The 22,870-nt window shown below is 38.3% G+C and overlaps 1 protein-coding gene across 1 annotated transcript in view; it reads right to left on the bottom strand.

The window, feature by feature from the left end:
• LOC105233925 (irregular chiasm C-roughest protein) overlaps positions 1-11,838 on the bottom strand; it is a 322,958-nt gene extending 311,120 nt beyond the window's left edge. Inside the window, exon 1 of the mRNA XM_049456253.1 lies at positions 11,549-11,838. The gene's annotated coding sequence lies outside the window, so the exon portion shown is untranslated. The remainder of the gene's footprint in view (positions 1-11,548) is intronic.
• Positions 11,839-22,870: the final 11,032 nt, after the last annotated feature.

Below are 22,870 nucleotides of genomic sequence, written 5' to 3'. Positions count from 1 at the left end.
CTCGCTGAAGAGACACAAAGCCAAGGCAAAGAAGTTAACAAAATCATATATATGCATGTATGTGTGTGTGTGGAAATGACTGTATGGCATGTCTGGAGACCGTGCGGATAGTTTATTTATTTATTACATTACGTTTTTATAATTAGTGCAGCACGCACACAAACACACATAGATCACTGAGTTTGAGTAAGAAATCTTAAAACAAACTCAAATAAGAACTTCAGACCAGCATTTAAGTGCAGCAACGAACTTGCTTTCACTAACCACCACAGACGACATATACATACACACACTTTGCTGCCTGAGAATATGCAAGTTCAGACTTCATAGTTTCGAAGGTGCATAAGCCACAAGATGCGCGCAACCAGTTGCCGCCGCCGCCACAACAAGCCTAGTAATTACAAGGCACCACAACTATTGTAAGAGTTAATGCTTGTTGTTGCTGTTGTACTGGGCGCAACTTGACTCGACCGCAAGCCCGCCTTGAATGACTCCTGCGCCACGGTTGCTACCGTCCCTTGCTTTGAGTCGTTGTGTCAGCGCTCGACGTGCTCTCATTTAGCTAATTTTCATGTACTCACAGCAGGTACATCATGAGTAAGAAATCCGTTGGCAACAGTTAGTGGTTCGCTTAAGTGTAGTGACCCTGCAAGTACATTTACATAGTGCAAACTGGAATCCATACGAAGAGAGTAAGAAAGCTGTCGAACCACTTGCTGCGTTGCTGATTTCTATTAGAAAAGTTAGCAGTGTCTCGAATTGTACCCTGCTCATCGTTTCCTAAACCGTGGATCTTGTCTCTCAAAGTAAACGAAGCCTTTAAAAAAAAGAGTGTTCTGTGGAGACCCTTAGCAATATGCGGAATATGACTTACTCTTGTCTTTCTCGCGATATTAAAAATCGGATTCTTTCAATTTTTTAACTATTCTTGGATATGTTTTTGAAAGTAGATTAGTGAAAGAGCATCAATTACATACGTGCCATATGTTGTCTACTGAGGGTCGATCGAATTTACGCGTAGTGTTTCCATGTTTGAAACTCACTAAACAGAGAAAATTGCTGGTTTCAACCTAACCTATAAAATTTCAACTTCTTCGCCTTCTTTATTGGCTACGCGTTTATAGCAAAATTTACAACAGGGAAAAGGAGGATGGAATTATATGTAGAAGTTCACGCAAATGAGGAAAGTTCTCTGAGTGACATTCACTTGGGAGTGGCCAGAAAATTCTTTTACATAAGTATGGCTCAAACTAATCCAGAGAAACATCCGTTGGAAGGCGAACCATCCCTCCTCAGGGTTGTGTGCTGGGTTTGGAACCCGAAACGTAAAAAATGCTCCCAATGAAAATGGAAAAATTCCAACCAGTCTAGCTCAAAAGAGCTAGGCAAGTTTGGCCGCAGTAGAGAGGATGGTGCCATATCCCGCGAGGAATGGAAGAAAGTGACGGCGACCATTTTCTCAGTTTGCTAGGGGTAGTTAAAGGACGCCCAGGGCCATCCCCAAGGTGTGAAAGTGCCAGATGGCACCATGGGCTTCATAAGCTCATTAGGTGAACCGATGAGCGATTGGCTGTCCTCGACAAGGAGGTAGTGACTCCGTTTGGGGAGGTTTGGAAGGGAGCTAGGCTAGAGGCTGTAAACAAGACGGGCTTCGCCCTAGAACTCGCTTCTGGCTGCCAGCCGAACTTTCTTCTCCGAGTGAAACACATGACTGGAAGTTTATAAGGCTGAAGAGAACCGAGGAACCATATTGGCAACCGCTGATTCTGTTAAATGCGGAGTCCGTCGGACCTCTCAGCAAAACTAAGGGACGCATAAGCTTTGGTTTCGAACAGTGGGTACTCAAGATACTCCCGACGGATTCCAGGACCGATGGCGCTGATGCTTCAGATGCGGTGGATATGACGGATGGAGATGGTCAAGAGACTATGGAGAACGACCCGAATCTCTGGAGGCGACTCTGTTTTTAGTCTCGAACAGCCGTTTGAGGAGGTGAGGTTGTGCTCTAGACGTGAGCGCTGGGCTAGCGCTTCTGGAGGAGAGTCTGAAGGGTAAGATTCCTCCAGATGCTAAGGCACCTATAGGATAGTTCGGGTGATTTTTGTGGGGCGGAGGTGGAGAACAGGGTGCATGTAATTGCAGAATTCCGGATGTACTCGGACATTAGGGATATGAGTGATATGGGGATTAGCTGGACTGATGGAACTTTTGGTGTTAGCGGTGTGTTCTCCACTAGTCGAAATCCCGAATAGTTAGGGTCATCTGCGCGTAAATTCTTTAAGCGGGGAAGGCATTTAACGGAGAATTAGGAGAATTGGGGTTATCTTTTTGTGGGAATGATGAGTCCTTGGAGTTCACTCCAACCTCCTCATACGGACTGGACTTTCGGCGAACTGGCCCCTCGAAGAGTATCGTGGTGGTTGTGGTTAAAGCCCAAATGCGGGAAGAACTCACTTTGTTAGTTGAATTTGGAGTTGTATTGCAACCGCGTGCCAGACACAAAGCACGGCAGAGGTTTTAGATGGGCCTCGAACCCTACCAAGGTGGTCATTATGTCCATTTCACACTGTCAATTGGTACTGAAAACGCCTGTCATCTTCAGGGCGCTAATTATCGCATTGATTTGACCCGCTATTCTTTTTAGCGCCAAGGAGTAAGACAGTCGTCAGTAGGTACCCATGTTAAACATGCCGGACGTTAGCCCTTCTAAATCGACTATAATCTAACCTTCTTCGTATAAATCTGACCAATATTCCACGTTTGCCAAAAACTTCCATATAAGAAATTCATTCTAAAAGCTTTCCTCGCAGGGTAAACTCCACATAGTTGTTGCAAATGTTATTAATGCTCTTCTTGATGTTGTTGTTATTGTCATCATAAAATGCTGCTCATGTTTAAATCATATGCAAATTTTATTCATAAACATCACAACTGCATGCTAAACACTATGTATAGCCATCAACGTTGTTTTGCTGACAAAGGATGGTCAACAGCTCGGAATACGCTCACATATGCACATTATATGTATGCATGTATGTATGCGTTTATCCAGACTAACCTTTACACACACGGGTATGTAAACTTGTATCTTAGTGTTAAGTGCAATCACAAACAAAACAGTGAAGTGGGTTGCTGGGCAGGACTTGGTAATCAAGCAGTCTACAAAGCTCTCAGACGGACATGCAGACAGTTGGACAACTCCTTTGCAAGTTACGTATACATATACAATATGTAATAACAGGTTGCATTACCGACCGGCGTAAAGTTATGGGCAGAAGGGGAAGTCATGACAAATTTGTGTATGTCAAATGGAAAAATATTTGTTCAAGTCATGGAAATTAATTTGAGCAAATTTCCAGTTAAAACAGCATTATTTTTAAGACATAAATATTGCTATAGGTCTGACAACAAAAATCAAGTTGAACAAAGAAACATTTTTAAGTGATTTCAATCTGAAAAGGTAAATGTTATAAGTTAAAAACCGAACAATTCAAGGATATTACTCATGATATTTACACCCGAAAGTGCTCCCTAATATAATATATTATATGAATCTTAGAATCAGACTAAGTTAGTTGTGCTAACAGCAAAGCATTATTGAACTTTTAATGCGAGTGTGAGTTCCATATGTATATTATCGAAGTTGAACACAGAAAATTTAAATGATTATCATTTTGGTCTAATCTAATGCTCAATCCATGTCAATGCGTTTGAGATTTCAATAATACGCGTCTCATTAAATTTTACTTTAGTATGTTAAACTGATCTAATTCCTTACATGATGTTGTTTGCTCTTCTTTTATGTCTCGATTTCCCCATTGCCTCAACCGCCACCAATTTTATGCAGTTTTTATCACAAGGTTATGTTTATTGGCATTAAAATTTAATTGACAGTAGTCATTTTTGACGGTTTTTTGCTTTTAGTGCTTTTTTATAGCTCGGCTTATCTCTGCTTTGGAAACTTTTAATTAAAAAATTGAAACATTTGCATGCATTGAATTTTCTTATTTTACAGTTTTTTGTTGGACCAGAGCGTTGATATTAAGAGGTCAAACGCATGAACTAGCAAATTGAGCATAAAATTTGATCATAACTATTTATTTCGTATGTGTGGTAAGAAGGTAGGGAAAGGCCACCACTATTTTTGTATCGAAGGTTATTGTCAATTGGAGATTAGATCATATATTCTTTTGCTGGTTAGAACTATAAATACTTAAAAAAATTATATTAACTAGCTAATTTAGAAATAGACTTTGAGTCCGATACAATCTTTTGGAAGTACTAATTTTACTTTCTTAATTTGGTAGTTATATACTAAGAAAATTATATAGAGGTCTGGATAAATAAATAAAATAGAGATTATTTATATTTTTAACAAATAATTTCTCTTCGACAACATAGAGAAAAATGGATTTTTTAATTATTGCCCAGATTGTGATCTCGGTTGACTCTTTATAATCTTTTTGCTGGTCCGATTCAAATGGATTCTTGCAACATGTTGCTAGAATGCACAATCTAACGGTTATTTATAGCACCAAAAACGAATCGAAATATATAGATATAGGATATGTATATACATAAAGGATCCAGATAACGAGACGTGTTGAAATCAATATGTCTGTCTGTCTATCAGTCCGTCTGTGCAAGTTTAGTACAAATTGAGATCACAATGAAACTGGGTATATGGTTTCATTACCAAAAAATTGAGAACAAGTTCGTAGATGGGCGCAATCGGACCACAGCCATTACCCCAAATTGCCCTAAACGAAAACTTTTAGATAATCAAATTCGCATAGCGCAAATATTATAAAGACTCCTACCAACAATGTGAAAATGAATGAAATCGGATAATAACCCCGCCACTCCCCATATAAAGGTGCTGTTAAAAACTCCCAAAAGCGCTATAAATATGTAACTATATATCCCGATACATTAATTATTACCTCCCCTCCTTTACATGAAATCACATATCTCGCCCTTAGCTCTTTCTTACCTTTTTCAAATGCTGCTTATTGCTATCCCTTCTTCGGTACAGATTCTAACACACCCCTGCCTCTTCTATTTGGTTGTCTAGCAGTAAAAGCAACAAAAAATTTTAATTTTCATGAACTCATTGCAGATATTAAGGGTAAAGAAAAAGACCCATCCATCTTTTAGCATAAGGTTACAGCTCTTTAACCAAACTGAACCAAGGTGACAACATAAGGATTAATTTTCGAGTTGTGGGAGGGACACGGATTATGGAGGCCCAACCTTGCTCACAGACGAACGAATAAGTTCGCCAACCGCTGTTTGAGAGGAGATGGGAACCCTTACCGAAAGACTAGCCAGCGCTCCGGGGCCGCTAGCAGCTCGCAAACCCAGTTCTCCGGACTTCGAACAGGTCGGCGTTCAAAATCGATATTGCTCGCTTCAAATGAGGTGACTTCTGGTAAGCCATTAACTCCATGGAAGGTGTTGCAGCCATCCGTCCCATAGTGGAGGGCTTGCCGAAGATATGGGATAACTCCAGAGTGCACCTCGTGCGTGACGAGAAGGTCCATTGTCTTCTGAAGATCCATATCTTTGTTAAGATAGGGTGGCTGTAATATCAACGGAAGCGATATTAACGATGTTGACCAAACAGAACACGGAATTGAGGATGAACCTGTGAAATATATTCCATCGTTCCCCACACGGTGATTTTATGGTTATGGGTATTGACCAAGACTCGTACTCATTTCTCGAGTCTGCAGGTGGTAGGCATCACCAGTTATTCTCGACTGTCTAGTTCAGGGTCGGTGACTGCAAAGTTTCGACAATTTCTATTTCGGAGAATTGGGTGGAATCGCCATCGGCCACTACATCTGTAGTAAGATTTCTCCCAATAAAAAGCGCGTCGGGACAGGAAACTGAGACCGATGCGGATAAGGCTTTTCATGAGAAAGGACTCCTGAGAGCGCAGCATTAAGTAAATTAATATTAATCACGAAGATTAACTGACATGGAAGTAGCGTAATCGATAAACTATAACAAGGTTAATTTGACATAGCTTTAATCCAGGAACCCAGTGCCTATGAGTTTCGGGTTACTGTATTAAGCTCAGATAATCTTAATATATCGACACATGATATCACAGAGATGAAGATGGCCAGCAACTCACTGCTTTTGGAGGCACTGTACCTGCCCTTCATTCCCACCTGCGCCTCCCACCGAAGAACAGATGATGATCACGGAGTAAGAACAGAGGATGACCACGGAGTCTAGTCGATAGCCAACGGTAATTAAGGCGTTAGTTTATGCCAAAATCATCTGAATACCTGTCATATGCAAATAGAAGGAAATAAGAAGGCAGACGAGCTAATCCGCTCGGAGGCAGCTGAAGACACAATTCCCCTAAGCTATTCTAGACCATTCAGTTCCTTTTCACCGTAAAGGAACACCTCAGGTCTCAAAGTTACTTTGTGGTAGTGTTGATGGTGGACAGACCAAAAAACTACTAATTTTTGATAAAAAAGGATCTCAGTAACATTGTAGGGATCATCACAGGGCAACTGTCCTTAAGTTCCCACCTTTAAAAAATTGGTAAAGCGAATTCGGCGGAATGCAGAGCATGCATCCTTCAGCCAGATGAGATGGGACATATAACACGGCTCTCAATGCCCCATTTAAAGCAACATTGGGCAGCTGGAGTGGAAAACAAATCTATGGAGTTGCCTGATGAGAGAAGCCCAGCATTATCTTCGTTTTGCCTTCGCCTCGATGTGAACGAACTCACTCAAAAGGCTTACATCGAACATATCTGTCAGAGCATATGCCCGAAGCCAAGCCAACCATAAGTTGTATGTGAATCAGTCATAAGACGTATAAGAGGCCCAGAGTCGTGACAAGCTCAGAAAACCTTATTCCGTTTGATCTGAACGAAGCAATGATTTGCAATAGGAATCCATATTTTAATGCGCGTGGTTCAATCAGCTCTATCTTTATGTTTCTGCATGTTCTTTATACAATGAACTTTTTGAACTTGGCAGGTCAAAAATGACTACAATTTCGATTAAAATTTAATTTCAACGCGCTATTTTTTCAGTTTTTGATAGTTTTTCGGCTGTAGGTCATTTTATGGCCAATATCTTCCATATAGACTTTTCTTTAGATTTCTTCCACGGAGCAGATTTTAATTTAATTTTTTTTTTTTTTGAAAAGTTTGAACTTTATACTTAATTTTAACATTTTAAGTTGTTTTTTATCTAACGAAGTGAGCTCCAGTCTTGGTCGTCTTCAATCTTTATTCGAATCAGGAGAATTTGGAAATTTTATTGGATTCAAAAACCAGGTATTACTTAGGTTGAAGGAATCGCAAAAGGATATTTAAAAAATTTCAAATTTGAACACTCTCTTTTGTCATGTTATTTGGTGCAGCTTTTTGTAGTTCGGAATTAATAACATACTCAACTAAGCATTTTCTCGAGGTGCTAAGTTACTACAACCATTTATTTTATAGCACACACTATCATCATGGCGTTGTTTTTGTGCTAATCGCTTTACCTTGTCGTCGGAATATTAGCTCCGCAAGTAACTACAGCGGAGATTATTCAAAGAGTTTTTCGGGAGATGAGAATAACCAAATTTGTATATTAATGGCTAAAGTATGTTTGTACATACATATGTATAAACAATATGTTATATAAATGTACGAATTTATGAGTACATAAATAAGTAATCACAGTTCCACCTGCTCGGCTGACTTGCATAAAATACTGGAATGTTGAAATTTACATGCCATAATTCTTAATGCCACACATTGTAGTAACTAAAAACCCTAAACCAAAATGGGGGAGCACTTTTCGAACTAAAACTTTAAAACATTAAAAAGTTCATAAAATTCAGGTAACCAACCGAAATAATTATAATGAATGGAATGAAAAAAGGGGGGAATCTTAATAATACACAAAAATGCTCATTTGCTGCGCAGATATGAGTAGGTACTAAGTACTGTGGCAAAATGCTGCTGCATGCAACTACACCTGTATGTATGTGCGTGTATCTGCACCACCGGGCAGCATGCAACAGGCGGCGTGTGCAAAGCAGGCACCAAACAACAACAGGCTATATTTCAAAATGTCAGTTGTGGCACAGGTGTGATCATTGTTGCCCCTTTTGTGCAGCATCATGCGCAACAGCTAAAGTAACAATAACACAACAATTACAACAATAACAAAAACGTAAACTTTTATATAAATGTAACCAAAGCGTAAAGGAATTAAATCTGCAAAGCAGCTGCTCTCCAAAGCCCATTAAATACAATCATCGTCAACATCACCGACCGACCGAACAACACTAACAACCATAGCGGCGGTGGCAATGAGGGCGAAAACCAGCTTTTTCTGCAGCAAGAACTTAAAGTGTAGCGCACAACAACAGCTTAATGCTGTTAGTGGTGCCCAGGAAGGCACCAATAGCTCCCCAACACCAGCCAAGTCGAGCTTCAGCAGCAAGAGCCTAAACCGTAACGAACCAGATTTGCGGCAATGAAATCACTTATCATCGCCAAGGAGCTGCCAAAGCCAGTGAGAGGGGTGGCGCAAAATGCAGCTGCCGAACACCGCACTCCGTATGGTCTTTGCGCTGTTGTTGTGGTAGCGACATGATCGCAACATGCAACGGCCCAGCACTACGCGACGCATTTGGGGTACAAAACTCGTTTGGGTTTTGGTTGTTGTTTTCGTTGTTTTGCTTGCAGCACTAGCAGATTGCCTGACAGCACAGTTGGTGGCACTGTTCTTGTGTGATTGTTCTTGTTGTTGCTGATGCTGGCGCTGCTTATTTCGCAACTTGTTGTGGTACACCTTTCTAGCTTTGCGATGCTGCTGCTGGCTCTTAACCTCTTGGCTCGTATAGTTCTTGTTTCTTCGTTTGCTCTTACTGCAGCTATTCGTCTTTTGGTTGTTGTTGTTGTTGTGATTGTTTTGCCTGAGATCACTGGCGGTCTCCTAAGACATGCCTTTTCTGGGTATGCGTGATTTGTAACTTTTGCGGGTTGATTTTACTTGTGTGGTGGTTGATGTTGTTCTTTGCGCTTGATCCGAAGCGACAAGCTGTTACGATGATACGTCTATTACACTAGTTTGCACATATTTTTACCTTTTCAACTAAAATAGTAGGAGACCCAAGGTTCAAAGGTATTATTCAGATAATGGTTCTGATATCATATTATATACTTATGTATTTGTAAGAAGGTTATGAGCTTTAGAGTTCGTATTATATTTTATTTTCTCGCCATAATGACAATTTTATCGATTGAAAATCAACCTTTTCTGGGGACCAGAAAGTTTGAAATCTTTGGGCACCTTGTACCAACTTAAATTAAACAACGGTTCAGTTTGTGAATTTTATTTATTTTATTTGAGAATGTTGATGGAAACTCTTGAAATATTAATAAATATAAGATTTTACGAAAACAAATGTTTTCATCTATAAACCAGAGTAACCCCTTATTTTGAGAACTAAAAGCTATCCTTATTTTACTCTCACAATGTCAAACGAAATTAGACCAACTAAACTAAACTTTCCGGAAAATAAAGAATTTTACTCAAATCTTTCTACAATTGGCTAAGGGAAGGACAGCTAGTTGCTTTCGATTCAACTCGAGCGTAGATAATTTTTTTTTATTACTGTTATAAGTCTAAATGAGAGAGTCTTTAATTGAAAATAATTTGGATGCCAATTGTAGAGAGATTCTCATATTTCCTAGTTATTCGCGCTTCTAAATGGATAATCATGGTCGATATAATACCAAAGTGTTCCGAGTTCTTCCGCGTTGAACTCCTTTTCTCACTGGCGGCCTTCGGTTTAAAGACAACATTTTGTACATCATGAATAGGGTATATAAAGTTAGTCACGAAATTTCTAACGCCCAGAAGGAAACGTCAGAAGCTCTATAGATCAATTAAAAAGTCTTCGGCTTACCAATGAGAGAAGACGTTACTAAATTTCAATGAAGTTGTTCGGATAGCAGACACTCTAAAGATATCAACTCAATATGCGTATCATATCATTCACGACTATTTGGATATGAGAAAGATCTGTGCAAAGATCTGTATATCAGCCTTGAAGGGAACTATGATATTTTCAATAAAAACCAAAAGATGAAAGCCAATTGTGCTTAACTGTGGTAGACTGGGTATTTTTCAATTAATATGTTATATAAATGATCTGCAGGACGAGCTTAGTCGACTTAGCCATATTTTCTCTCTGTATATTGAAATATCGATCTAAAATTTTGCACATGTCTCTGCCATAGATACCGAGCGACAAAATTAAAGGTTTTTTAAGGAATGACTTTTTATTTGACAAGGTATTTTCACGAAATTCGACATGGATCATTATCCAAGTAAAATCTGCAAAGATATTGTTGATATCTACTATATGTACCTACTACAGCATGTAGCAGTTATACGAACGATCGTTTAGAATCAAGTTCTTATAAGGAAAATATTTTTATTTGACAAAAAATCTTCACGAAATTTTGCGTGGATCATTATCGAAGACACTAACCAGTAAATCGAATAAATAGTTCAGATCGAATCACTGTAACACAAAACTGCCACACAAACTGAATCAAGTGCTTGTAAGAAAACTTGAACCTCCTCAGTATATTACAGCTTCGGTGCAGCCGAAGGTAAGATTTTTTATTTTAATTGTGTTTACCAGTGTTGGTTTTGTGATAATTGTTTCAGAGCGCTGCGCTCCTTCGATTTGTGTTATTTGAAGTGGATTTGTAGACGATCGGTGGCAACAGCTGCTTTTTAAAGTAGTTCAGAGAAAAAACTTTACGTATCGAATTAAAATAAGAAAATATGAGGCAACAAGACGCTCCATACATAAACAGCGAATTGAAGCAATGCCATTGGAACATTAAAACCCTACAGATAATAAGTTTAATTAGCGGTAATATTACTGGTTTGAAAGTAATGAATTTGCTGTTGAAAAAATATTATCATAATATTGTAGTACTCTAAATTAAATTGCCTATCCGATATCACTTCGGAAGCCGATTGACAATCATACGACCCTACTGGATGAGATAGACTGGAATGAAAGTATGGAAAATACACAGCAATCAGAGTTCTAATAAAATTACTGTCATCGAGCAACTTGAAAAGTAAAAACAATTTGGAAAATTGTGCTATTTAAATAAAGCAAGAAAACCACAAGAAAGAAAAAAATAAATATAGAAAGAATGACGGTTCTTAAAGACGAAACAACCGTCTCAAAAAACAGTGAAAACCGGATATTCTTAGGCTTCTTCACAAGGCACTGATCAATGCGTGACTGTTTTGTTTCAGAAGTTCTTTGCTATTCTAGATCTCCAGCTCTATCTTCTCCAACCTCACATAAAGCTGCTAGCAAATTGATGGGCATCAAAACAAAAACTGATGAAGTTAAAAACATACACATGCGAACGTACATACATATATAGTACCTACATTAGTACGACAATAAATAACACGTTCCTAGAGGTTCTCTCCGGTATAGTCTATAATAATAACAATAATATGCATTCACTCACCACAAAGTGTCTCTTGATGCCGCAGTAAGCTTCATTCTTTGCTTGCAGCATGTTATTAAAGTTTTTGCCTTCGGGTTTTATTTAATTCATTTATGCACTTCTTTTTTAGCTTCATCCTTGTGTGTATATTGCTGTTGTAGGGCAAAACATGCTTGTCATTTTTAGTTTGTAATAGCAAAATGGCATTCAATATGATGATTTGGAAGACATGGTAAGTGTCTTTGCTTACTTGCTTACTTCTCTTGCATTGCACGTAGACAACTTTTTGTGCCTCTCGCTCGAACGCATGATATTTACATTTTATAATTGCTTGTTCAAGGGTTGCCAATATCAAAAGAAGAGTTGAATTGATTTACCTGAAAGAAAAAAAGGAAAATTAAGGAAATGGCTTATACAAATGTTTATAAAATAATTTTACTTTTTGTACAACGCAACTGGGAGATGTACTCATACTTAATGCAGAGCATCGGGTATATGAACACATAGTTTAGAGATTGCTAAAGGTCCTATATGTTTTTTGGAAAATTCTAATTTTAATGGCACTGATCTTCTTCTTTGTCGGATTGTATGAAAACCGGAGGAAACAGTTATGGAATCACATTCTTGCTAAAACATATGTAGGTCTGTACATCTTAATTCATTGGTAAAACTTATGATGTGTAATATATAAGATTGACACTAACAATATTTGAAAATTGTAAATTTAATGGAATTTACCTTTGCAAGTTATCTTTAAACCTGTCGTCTTAGGAAGGCCGTTATGAGAATTTTATGCAGCGTGATTTTTCGCGTAAAAGGAGTTATCACACATGGAGTATTTGCAAAAGATTGAAGAACAGAAACGTAAGATCCAAAAAAAAATTCTAAACTTTTGTTTAGTTTTACTCTCCTTCATTCAATTTAGAGCGAGCGGGTGGAAAGAAGCCGTTGGTGGAAAGGGGCAGTGACCTTCTTTACGGATGGTTCAAAGCTTAGGAGGAAGGTTGGTGGAGAGGTTTACTGTCAGGAGATCTCTATCAACTCAAGCTTCAGACTTCTTGACGATTGGAGTGTCTTCCAAGAGGAAGTTGCCACTAAAGTAAGCATTAGATCTGCTGCTGTAAAGTGCAGTTTACTTCACAAAAGTGAACATTCACTCAGCCTTGAAATCATTTACAGCGCATTCAGTGATGTTCAAAGAGTGCCTAACCTTGTTATCAATAGCATCGAGTGTCTTTGTGATAAGGCTGGTACGGGGGCCGGACCATAGCCGAATCGCACAAATTTATAAAGAACTGCTATCGGTGAAGTGAAAGCGGGTCGATGCTACCGTATTCTCTTGTGTTCTACTACTACATACCTGGGCTTCGCGGAAGCTTGGCCAGTGATGGGCCATCATCAGAACTTTCGCTGTCGCAAAAGTATTTTGATCTAAGATTGAATGCAGGAGATCTAGATATCTCTCTGCCCGCAGTAAGTCTAGGGACCAGGGAGAGGCCCCAGTTTGGAGTTAACAAGCCATTGCCCCAAAGTTGTCTTTGCTGTAAGGTTGGGAATCTTACCAGACGTCATTTGCAGAATGTGTATGCAAGAAGATGAGGTGGAAACAGCTCAATACTTCCTTCTTGAGTGTCCCACGTTTGGAAGGTGAAGACTTAAACACTTAGGAGCGCATACACATCCTATCGAACTGGCGGGAGTTGAAATTAACCGCCTACGTAAATTTGTATTGGCTACTAAGCGTTTTGTCAATCTTTTCTTTGACTTCTCAAAGGACTGCATATACCAGTTCACCTCCGATATTCGGTCAGTAATCTAACCTAACCTAAAAGCATTTCCCTGCATTTTGGGGCTTCTGAGCCAGCAAAGCAGCAGAAATACTTATGTTGAGTCAATCCGTACGACATGTTGAGTTTCTCTGCTATCTCACTGATGAAATCACAACGGTTTCTTTAATTTTAGCGATATTATCACCATTAACGGCGGTAGACAACTCGTATAAGACAAGTTTTCGAGGACTCACAACCTACACTAATTGGTCAAATATTTGTGTTCGTGATAAACTAGACTCCCTTAAACACTAACACTATTTTCAACTATTGATATGATTTCAAAACTAGTTACTCAATTTCCTCTATACGAAAATCTCCACACAAATTTTGCACGTCCTAAACAAACGGCAACCAAAAACGCTAAAAATAACACAAGAGATCAACTTTTACACGAACATTAAAGCTGTCCGGGTCAAATTTGATCAGATAGAATATCGTAAAATTTATCTTTACTAGCTAACTTCTTGGAAAACACTAACTCAAAAACATTAAAAGCATACTTTAAAAACCGTCTAGGATTCTCAAATTGTCAAAGAACCTTTAGATATAAGCTGACCGAGAATTACAGGCGCTCGCCGACGAGCGAATGAATTTACAAGCGAACGGCGCCTAAAGGTATGCAAGAATCATTTATAAAATGGCGCAAAAACAATTAATTTATTGCGAACAAACTACTTCTCAATATCCAATATAATTATTATATCTTTTGCTATTTTACAGCAGCGTCTTCATTCAGCAAAAAATAAAAGCCAACTCAACCGCAACCGCAAAATAATGATCGAACTCTGTGTTGCAGGAATCTAAATTGCTTCGGAATCTAAGCTCAAGTTGCAACTGCTGAAGATTGCTAGTCGTGGCGCAAGAAATGTCAAGCACGAAACAATTTTAAACTGTTGAATGCATTTTAATTTCACTCAATGAAGCAAAAAGTCGTCGAAGAATTCGTCAACATGCTGCGCGACAACTTGCTGCAACATTTCTAAGACTAACAGCAATTGATGGTTGCAAAAACAACAATGCACGGAACAACATCAAGCATAGCAAATAAACTATTCTGAAAATTATACCTAAACCACGGCAGCAGCTGCTCAATCCCAACCAGAAACCCTATAAAAGAAAATGAGGCAAGCGTTGAAGGTCGATTGCAGCAGCAGCGCCTGCCAACAATAAAAAAATTAAAATGTGGCTGAATATGAGGCAATCTCAGCAGCATTAATGCAGCAATTGCAGCTGTCGCAACTACGAGCCATCTGATCGCGATCGCAATGCGGCAGCAATTGCTTACTGCTGCTCGCTGCAGCGGTTTGTGAGAGCGCTATCAAGATGCGATCGTGCTATTCGCGACTGCTTACTACGACCCTATGAATATGTATGTGTATGTTTATGCGTTTATGTGATGTTATGCATTGCTGACCGCAAAAGTAGCGCCTGAAAGGCGTTTAGGCGACCGGCAACAACTCGGTGTTGTTATATCCAACGCGTTCCCTCTCCCACCACACAAATTGCTGTTGAGATGTTATTATACCGGGTAGAACTGTTGATGCCGCGTCAGCGTGTTGTACGCGTGCCCCATTGCGCTGGCGTGTGCACAACTGCCGTACGTTCACGCTTACCGTCGCCACAAAGTCGCATCACGGCTCCAGCCACTTTGCGCACGCGTACTGGTGAGGTGCTGGTGCATTAAAAATATGCATACATACGGGCAAATGTTCATAAGTATAGAGGTATATACATATGACGTATAGTTTATAGCCAAGTTAGCTTAAGTTGGAGAATGCAGCCACAGTTGGTTGCGCATGCGCTACAACAATTTGTTGTTACCGAACGGCAATAAACAGGTAATCGCCGGTGTTAATAATACAATTTACATTCGTACGGAAAAAAAATTAAGCAATTTTAATTATGTTTAGTAAATATTTTTAACTTTTCTAAAAACCGAGTATGTGTACCATACGGTTGGAGAATTCCACGAGTCTATCAACAAACAGTCCCCGAAATTTAGTGGCATTTAAACACTGTAATAGAGTATAGAAAATTTGGTTTAGATTTTCCTATATTTTCTAAAAACTTAACTAATCTTTGTTTCCTCTTAGTTTGATACAGGAGTACTCCTTCTTGACTGTTTTAAGTTTCAAATAATAAAAATTTGTATAGCGACTTTGGTGGATGAGGCAGCAGTTCCTTGCTGTGATGTGATTGGTGGTGATCCGAGTATAGATACTTTTTTCAATAGGCTTTTTTGACAGATCACGCGAGAGTCGTGTCAAGCTGTCATGTTATTTTTGTTCAGTATTGTTTGGTTCTCCATCATGGAAAAACTTACGCCTGAACAACGTTTACAAATCCTTCGAATTTATTTCGAAAATTCACTTTCTGTAAGGAATGTGTTTCGCGAGCTTCGCTTAACTTATGGTCAACCTAATCGGTCTACTGAGCGTACTCTTCAACACCATCCCATATCTTGAGACCCTGCATTCATTGTTGAATACTATTCAAGCGAATATAAAGCCGTACCTGAGAGTGTACACGAATGCCGTGGAGAGTCGGTTACAAGAAGAACCGACGTTTTCGAGTCAAATTGGAACGAAGAGCCGCCTGAAGATATTCAAGAGTTGGCGACCATGATAAGCGACTATTTGATGCCAGAAAATGAAGCTCGTGATCTAGGCGACATTTGGTTTCAACAAGACGGTGGTACTTTCCACACATCATATCAATCAATGGATGTATTGAGAGAAAGTGATCTTCAGCAGCTTTAAGTGTATCGGACATAACCATAAAAGCACTAATGGACGGGAATACGGAAAAATCTTCTTACATTTTTCAAATCTAAAATAAACTTTATAAATAAAATATCTTATTCAACGAAGTCCTTATTCCACTCTGGTCGCCTAAATGCTTCAACCAATGCAATGCATACATAGAACTCTTTCCACCCATTCAACCTAAAAGTACTATAAATGATCAGAGCGCAAACGAAATTCACAAAGTACCTTCACAAATTCATGACATTGTAAAGATCGATTGAAGAACAGTGAACATTCTGGTGTGTCTGCATAACTGATTACTAGATTATGAAAGTAAGAAATCAATTGATATTTCTAATACTCTGGCATTTGTTTTTGAAGCGAAAAATATACTGTGAGCACTTGGAATTATAAAAATAAACAGCTAGAATTTGGGCAGATAGAATATCGGGAATATCTCTAAAATAACTTAATAGAACTGACACAAACTTCAGAAAGCGAAATGCGTTTTGATTTACTAACAGATCAACAAGTTTTCTAGAAATATCCTGCTCTGATTACAAACCATTGAAGATTAAGCTACCTTGGCTCCTTATTTACCATTTAGCAATTTCAGAGGATGCTAAAGGCACACTTCACGTTTTGGAACACCAACAAAGTAGGACATACCATAAAAATACTTTAAGGTGGTGTTGATTGTGTACAGGTCAAAATGCGTCTACTCAAAGAAAAGAGGGAACTAAATAATATCGTTGGACCATCACATGCCAACTACCCATAAAATTCTGAATATAAAGCATGCACGAAGTACGAGGAGATGTTAAGCCATTACCTTAGCGAATGTCTAGCCTTCAAATGATAGAGATGAGATCTCAATGCTTCAACTTAAAATATATTAAAGAGCTAGGATGGAAATAGGTCTGATAATCTAACACATTCACTGAGTTACTAAAACGTACTTAATTGGTTGCCAATTTTAAGCACAATGGGCCTAGTGATGTATTAAGTGCTTCCGCCAATCAACAAATCATGTACGAGAAACCCATAGCTTATCAAAAGGGCGCTTCATGTTTCCTATAAACCACAACAACACACTGACCAACAACCAACTACAGTTCAAAGGTTCAACGAAACTAGTTAAAAGTGACTAACTAACTAAAACCGAGTTATCCCCACGGGGTATTTGCTGAACTCGAATACAATGCCTCTATGCATACATGAAAATATTTATTTCTTACGCAATCATAATGAAATTGATTAACCGAAAACATTTGGTGCTCCCAAAGCGCTCGATGGGTGGTCCATACAAAAGATGTGCTACCAAATTACGAGCGTGTTAGACGACAAGGCCAACAATGTATTCGTAAGCAAACAGGTAATATTTCGATTTTATTGCCTTTTATTGTCATATTGTCAACCGTATTGTTTTAAATCACCTTAACGAGTCACAAATCATTTGGAAATCGCTTGATTACACCGCTCGTTTTCAAATCTTAATGAGCATTACCCATAGCATGTCGTTGTAATTTAATATTTTATCGCATTTGAACACAAACAAAAGAAATGCTTAGGCATAATAAGCAATAGGCAGTGAAGCAGCAAATTGAGGGAAAAGGGGGTTGAAGTTTTTTTTTACGATATAAAGAAATATTTTTAAAGTATGAAGAAAAGTAATACCGAAGGTACAAGAAGAATTGTATTAATGTTTAGAAATCTCTGGAGCGCCCAAAGAAGTCTGATTTATTATAATTGAGTACTCAAAGATATATTAAAATATTTTTACGAGACAAATGGCAACTACAGGGTTATTTTCAGAATTATATCATTTGAGAGGGCTTCTACACGCGGCAGGGAGTCTAGAAAATCTACTATCTGAAGCAAAAAGAAAATGAAAAGTGTATACTAAACGATATATGTATATCAGTGTTGCTATTAAATCACGAACGTTTATTTTTGCATACAGTTTTCAAAAAATGGCAGATTTGTAAAACCATTGTAATTGATTGTATGTCGAAAATGACTTCTACTCCTTTTTCCTTATTAGCGCTTATACACACCAGTCGTTCTTTCTTTTCACTGTTTGTTGCCAATTGGAAATCCTACGCGAAGCCAAGTCCTTCTCCACCTAGTTTTTCCAACGGAGGTCTTCCTCTTTCTCTACTTCGAGTCATCAGAAGTTGTTATGGTCTATGCCTCTCTGAACCATAAGCAGAACGGAAATAATGATTGACTTTGGTTTCGTTCGTCGAGAAACGAAGGGCCACCGCCGCTTTGCTGTTCTTCAGACGGGTCCTTGCTATTCGAATTTCTTCATGGCCGGGCAATGGAATCTTGTTCACCATCCCCTGACGTTCTTAGTTTACTAAGTAATTATGGAGAGGCTGACCGACCCAAATCCTTCGATACTACAGCTATTGCACATTCGAGAAATACTATTTTCACTATTCTATTTAAAGTATTAATTTAGTTTTTTTGGGGCTTTAAAGTGCCCTTTAAGTCCAAAAAGTACTTTATTTTTTTTAACTTAGGCCAAACCCTTTTACATGTCTTCGTGAATGTCATTCATTTTCTATGGAAAAACTCTTCATGCACACTGGGTATTCAATACCCCAAAAATTTCCATAAATCCTCCTGCAGCTGCGCCTATGTTCACATTATTCTTGCAGCTGGTTTCTGTTCATCGCCGATCGCGACATGCTGATCTGCGTTGATGCCAGATGATCAACACCGATATTTAATTGCTGATTATTTTTATAGCCAAGAATGTCGCCGCCAGTCAATAGCAACTGATATGTCAGCTTATCGATCGGATAACATGGAGTTATTTTTGTAACACATAAACACATGTGTACATATACATAAACTTGTGCTTACTTGAACATAGCTCGCAGGCATAGCTTGTGCCTGTGATATATGAGCGTGTAATAAATCTTTGGCAAATTTATCGCTTAATTGTTATTTCTTCCTCAGTTTAAATTTCAGCATAATTCTACGCATCATTGGTGTTTCCTTGTTCTTTGTCGACTACATACACATATACATATGCGATTATTGTGGGCAGCATGACAGCGTGGCGGCACGCCAGTCAGCGCGCCAACCGCAGCGTGTCGCTTGTGCGTCACCGCTCATCATCATCATTTTAACGCCTTCAAGCGCGATTATGTATTTAGTATTTGTGCGTGTATGTGGTTTTGCTCACATATACATACATACAAATATTTGGAGTTGCACACGGTGTCTTCCCAAATATTTAGCTGAATCGGCTGTCAGGTTGGCATGCCATCAATAACATTGGCAATTGCGACACGGTTAACCAAAATGAAAACACATGCAAACAAACATATGTATATATACATACAGACATACATATATGTGAATGTATGCGTACACACTTCATTGACAGCGCCACTTCACTTCAACGATATCATCAATACCAATCGAAGTCTACTGCAGGTAATGTTTCAACAACAACAATACCAACAATTGCAAGCAGCAATTATTGGCGGCGGCAAATGCAGCGCCTGCTGGCTTATTATACCGTATTTTCAATTTGACACATCTTTAAAACAGATTCGACACACTTCATGGCGGAAGCTTTGCACACAAGTTTACCGTTGTACTAACCGATCGTCAAGCACAAGCCACACAAGCTCAACATTTTCAGCAGACAAACAATAAACAATGAGCACACACCACCATACAAACACACCTACAAGCCACACACACGTATGTGTATATGCCATCCTTGCCACCAACGTGCCTCGTGTTGCTGCACCCACTTCCCTGTAATCATCTATTGATTTGTTGGCACCTTGGGTTGGCGGCATTTTCCATGCTAATTTATGTACATATGTATGTAGAAATGTACACACACTTATGTAGTATGAGCATTTATTTTACTCCATGTGTGCGTGTAGCTTATTTGAACTGTGCAACTGTCGCCGCTCATCTTCTATTTTTGGGTAATTTCGCTCGTCAATTAAATTTTGACTGATAGCACGTGCGCTGGATGTCAAACTGTTGCTGTGTCTATTTCCAAGCTGCATTGTATATTTGTTTGTTGTTGTTGTGAGGAAACACAAGTATTATTAGCCTGTCTGACAAGTCGCCTGTGCATACATGCTAATATTTACTGGGTGTACGAGTATGCCTACCCTGCAGGAAAGCCCAAGCTCCACTGAGTAAAATTTCAACAGACGGCCAATCCAATGTAACGATGCCAGATTGAGTTTTCCACTTAGTACAGAGCTTGCTGCGGTGTTTAGGATCGTTGTCCTCCTTCAAAATCCAATCTTCATTTTTTCTGATGAACCATCGTTTGGCAGATAGCAGTAAAGTCTTTTTGAAGATTTTTATCATTTTCTCGGCATTTAGGTTGTCAGTAAAGAGGTACAAAGTGCCGAATCCCTGCTTTGAGAAACAGCCCCAAAGATACACCTTTATTGGTGGAAATGGACCAGGCTCGCATGAGGACAGAACGTGCCCATATAGAACATTCATCAGTAAAAATGACATTTTCAAAATCTCTATCAATATTCTCATGCGCCCAAGCGAGTCGCTTTGTCACAAGTTTTTCAGTCAACAGAGGCTTCTTCATTGTGTAGCGACGTTTCAGCTCATGGGTATGAAGAAGGGTTGTTTCTTAGGATATATCTAAAGCTTTTTCCATTAATTTTGCTTGTCCTTGCCGCAGTGTTAAAGCAGAATTCCGCGCAAACATATGCACTATTCTTTTTTCTACTTTTTTGTTCACTTTTCTTATCGAATAACGTTCTGGTAAATCATCGACATTTTTAGCCACTATATATCGCTGTATCCACTTCTGTACAAATGCCTTCGACTTTCTCATATATTTAGCAGCCGCTGATTGCGACATTTTGGGACCTTTCGGGTGGATGCAAAGGAACACAGCCTCGTAGCGCGACGCGTACTTAGCACGCATTACGTTTAACGTGATTCTCTTTCAAAAGATCAAAGACAACTGAACCTTTGTTGACATCAAGGACAAAGCTTCCCTCTATCGGCTCGCGGAGGAATTAGAGCGAAATCTTTCATTAACTGTCAGTAAAGTTGACCGCGCCCTTACTTGACAGACTGTATGTTTCGAAACATATGTAATATAAAACGTTTACTGAAATATATCCACACAATTGGTGAAACAGCCTGAGAAATTATAAAATAATTTTATATTATATATTTTTTATTCTTAAGTAAACACTGTTAAGTATTTTCTTCACTCAAATAAGGATTAAATGGTGGTAACCCGAATGGAGACTGACTTAAGTTTGACACAACGATGCTCCAGCTGAAACTTGAAGACGCTTCTATGGTGTTCATTTAACCATATCAGATTATCTAATAAAAAGCAAACTTTTAATTATTATTTTTGCTTTGGGACTCATTTAATCAATAAAAATATTTGATTTCCTGCCGGGTTCCATAATGAAAACTATAAACCATTGTCTATACATACGAAAAACTTCAAGCAAATTCCATTCATGGGTGTATGGAAGATAGTATGTCTGTGTGCTCGAATAAAATATGTTTATTAACTTATTGACGCCATCATGTTGCAATCAATATAACGTTATAGACAAACAAAGCGATGCACAATTTAAGTTGAGCATATTTAATTGAGTGGAAATATCATCATAGTACGTTTACTCACAATTTCTCATATTTCGTAAAGAGAAACGAATAAGACAAGTGTTTTATTACAGTGAATATACAAGTACGAGTATATGTATGTACATGTCGTTACCTAAAATGCAAAATAACGTAACATCACTTTTCATAAGTTTACAGGCGAAGGAACAACGATATAATAGAAACCACTCATATAGAAATAAAATGCGAGTTTTGGTTATAAAATGGTTATATATCGGTTATATCTGACAGCGGAAGCTGAATTTTTATGCTACATACAGTATATATAGTATGAATATATAACGATGTTGTGAATCGTATGCAATTAAAAAATCAATTTGGATTTTTTTGATGATACGCTCTTTTTCATTTTAGGTAACGATATAAACTTAAAGATTTTTTTTCAACGAACACTAAAAATTATGTGAAAACTAAATAAAAATTGAAATGATAGGAAAGCACTGATCAAAGGTCGTCCTTTTTTCTAATTGAAAAAAAGAAAAATACAAAATATTCCTTACGAGAACTTCATTACGATCGTTCAGTTTGTTTGATGCAAAGAATTGATTCTGAACAATTTCTTTAAAGAATGCATTGTCATCTTAGACAATAACTCATTGCCAAATTTGGTGAAAATATCTCGTCCATGTATTATGCGTTTTCCATGAAAGCTATATATAATAGTGGTCCAGTATCCGGATACATCGATATCGCAAAAGCTAAGGGACTACAAGTTCACGAACATATATATTTAGCATACAGACATATCGAAATCGAGATCTTCATTAAAACTTATAAAATGTTAATAGCCCATCGATAATTAAAATTTTCATTCTCAATATGAGAGTAAATGAGAATTATTGCTATATTCGAGACAATCATATATCACACGATTTAATATATGCAAACTTTAGCTATGAGGATTCAAACATCAAAGGTTTACAATCAGAGGATAAGAGAGGAGCTCTCTCTGCGCTCTAAAACAGATAAATGATTGTGGTAAACTACTACTAGGGCATTCCACCATCATTTGATCGTTTATCGAATTTCCTTCATTCGGCAGATATCATTCGGACTAAAATATTTCGATCGGAAGTAAGATATTTTGCCTTATTAAA

Source organism: Bactrocera dorsalis, chromosome 4 (genome assembly GCF_023373825.1).
Source record: "Bactrocera dorsalis isolate Fly_Bdor chromosome 4, ASM2337382v1, whole genome shotgun sequence".
NCBI lineage: Eukaryota > Metazoa > Arthropoda > Insecta > Diptera > Tephritidae > Bactrocera > Bactrocera dorsalis.
Note: the sequence above shows the minus strand (reverse complement) of the source record. Positions and strands in the feature narration are given on the sequence as shown.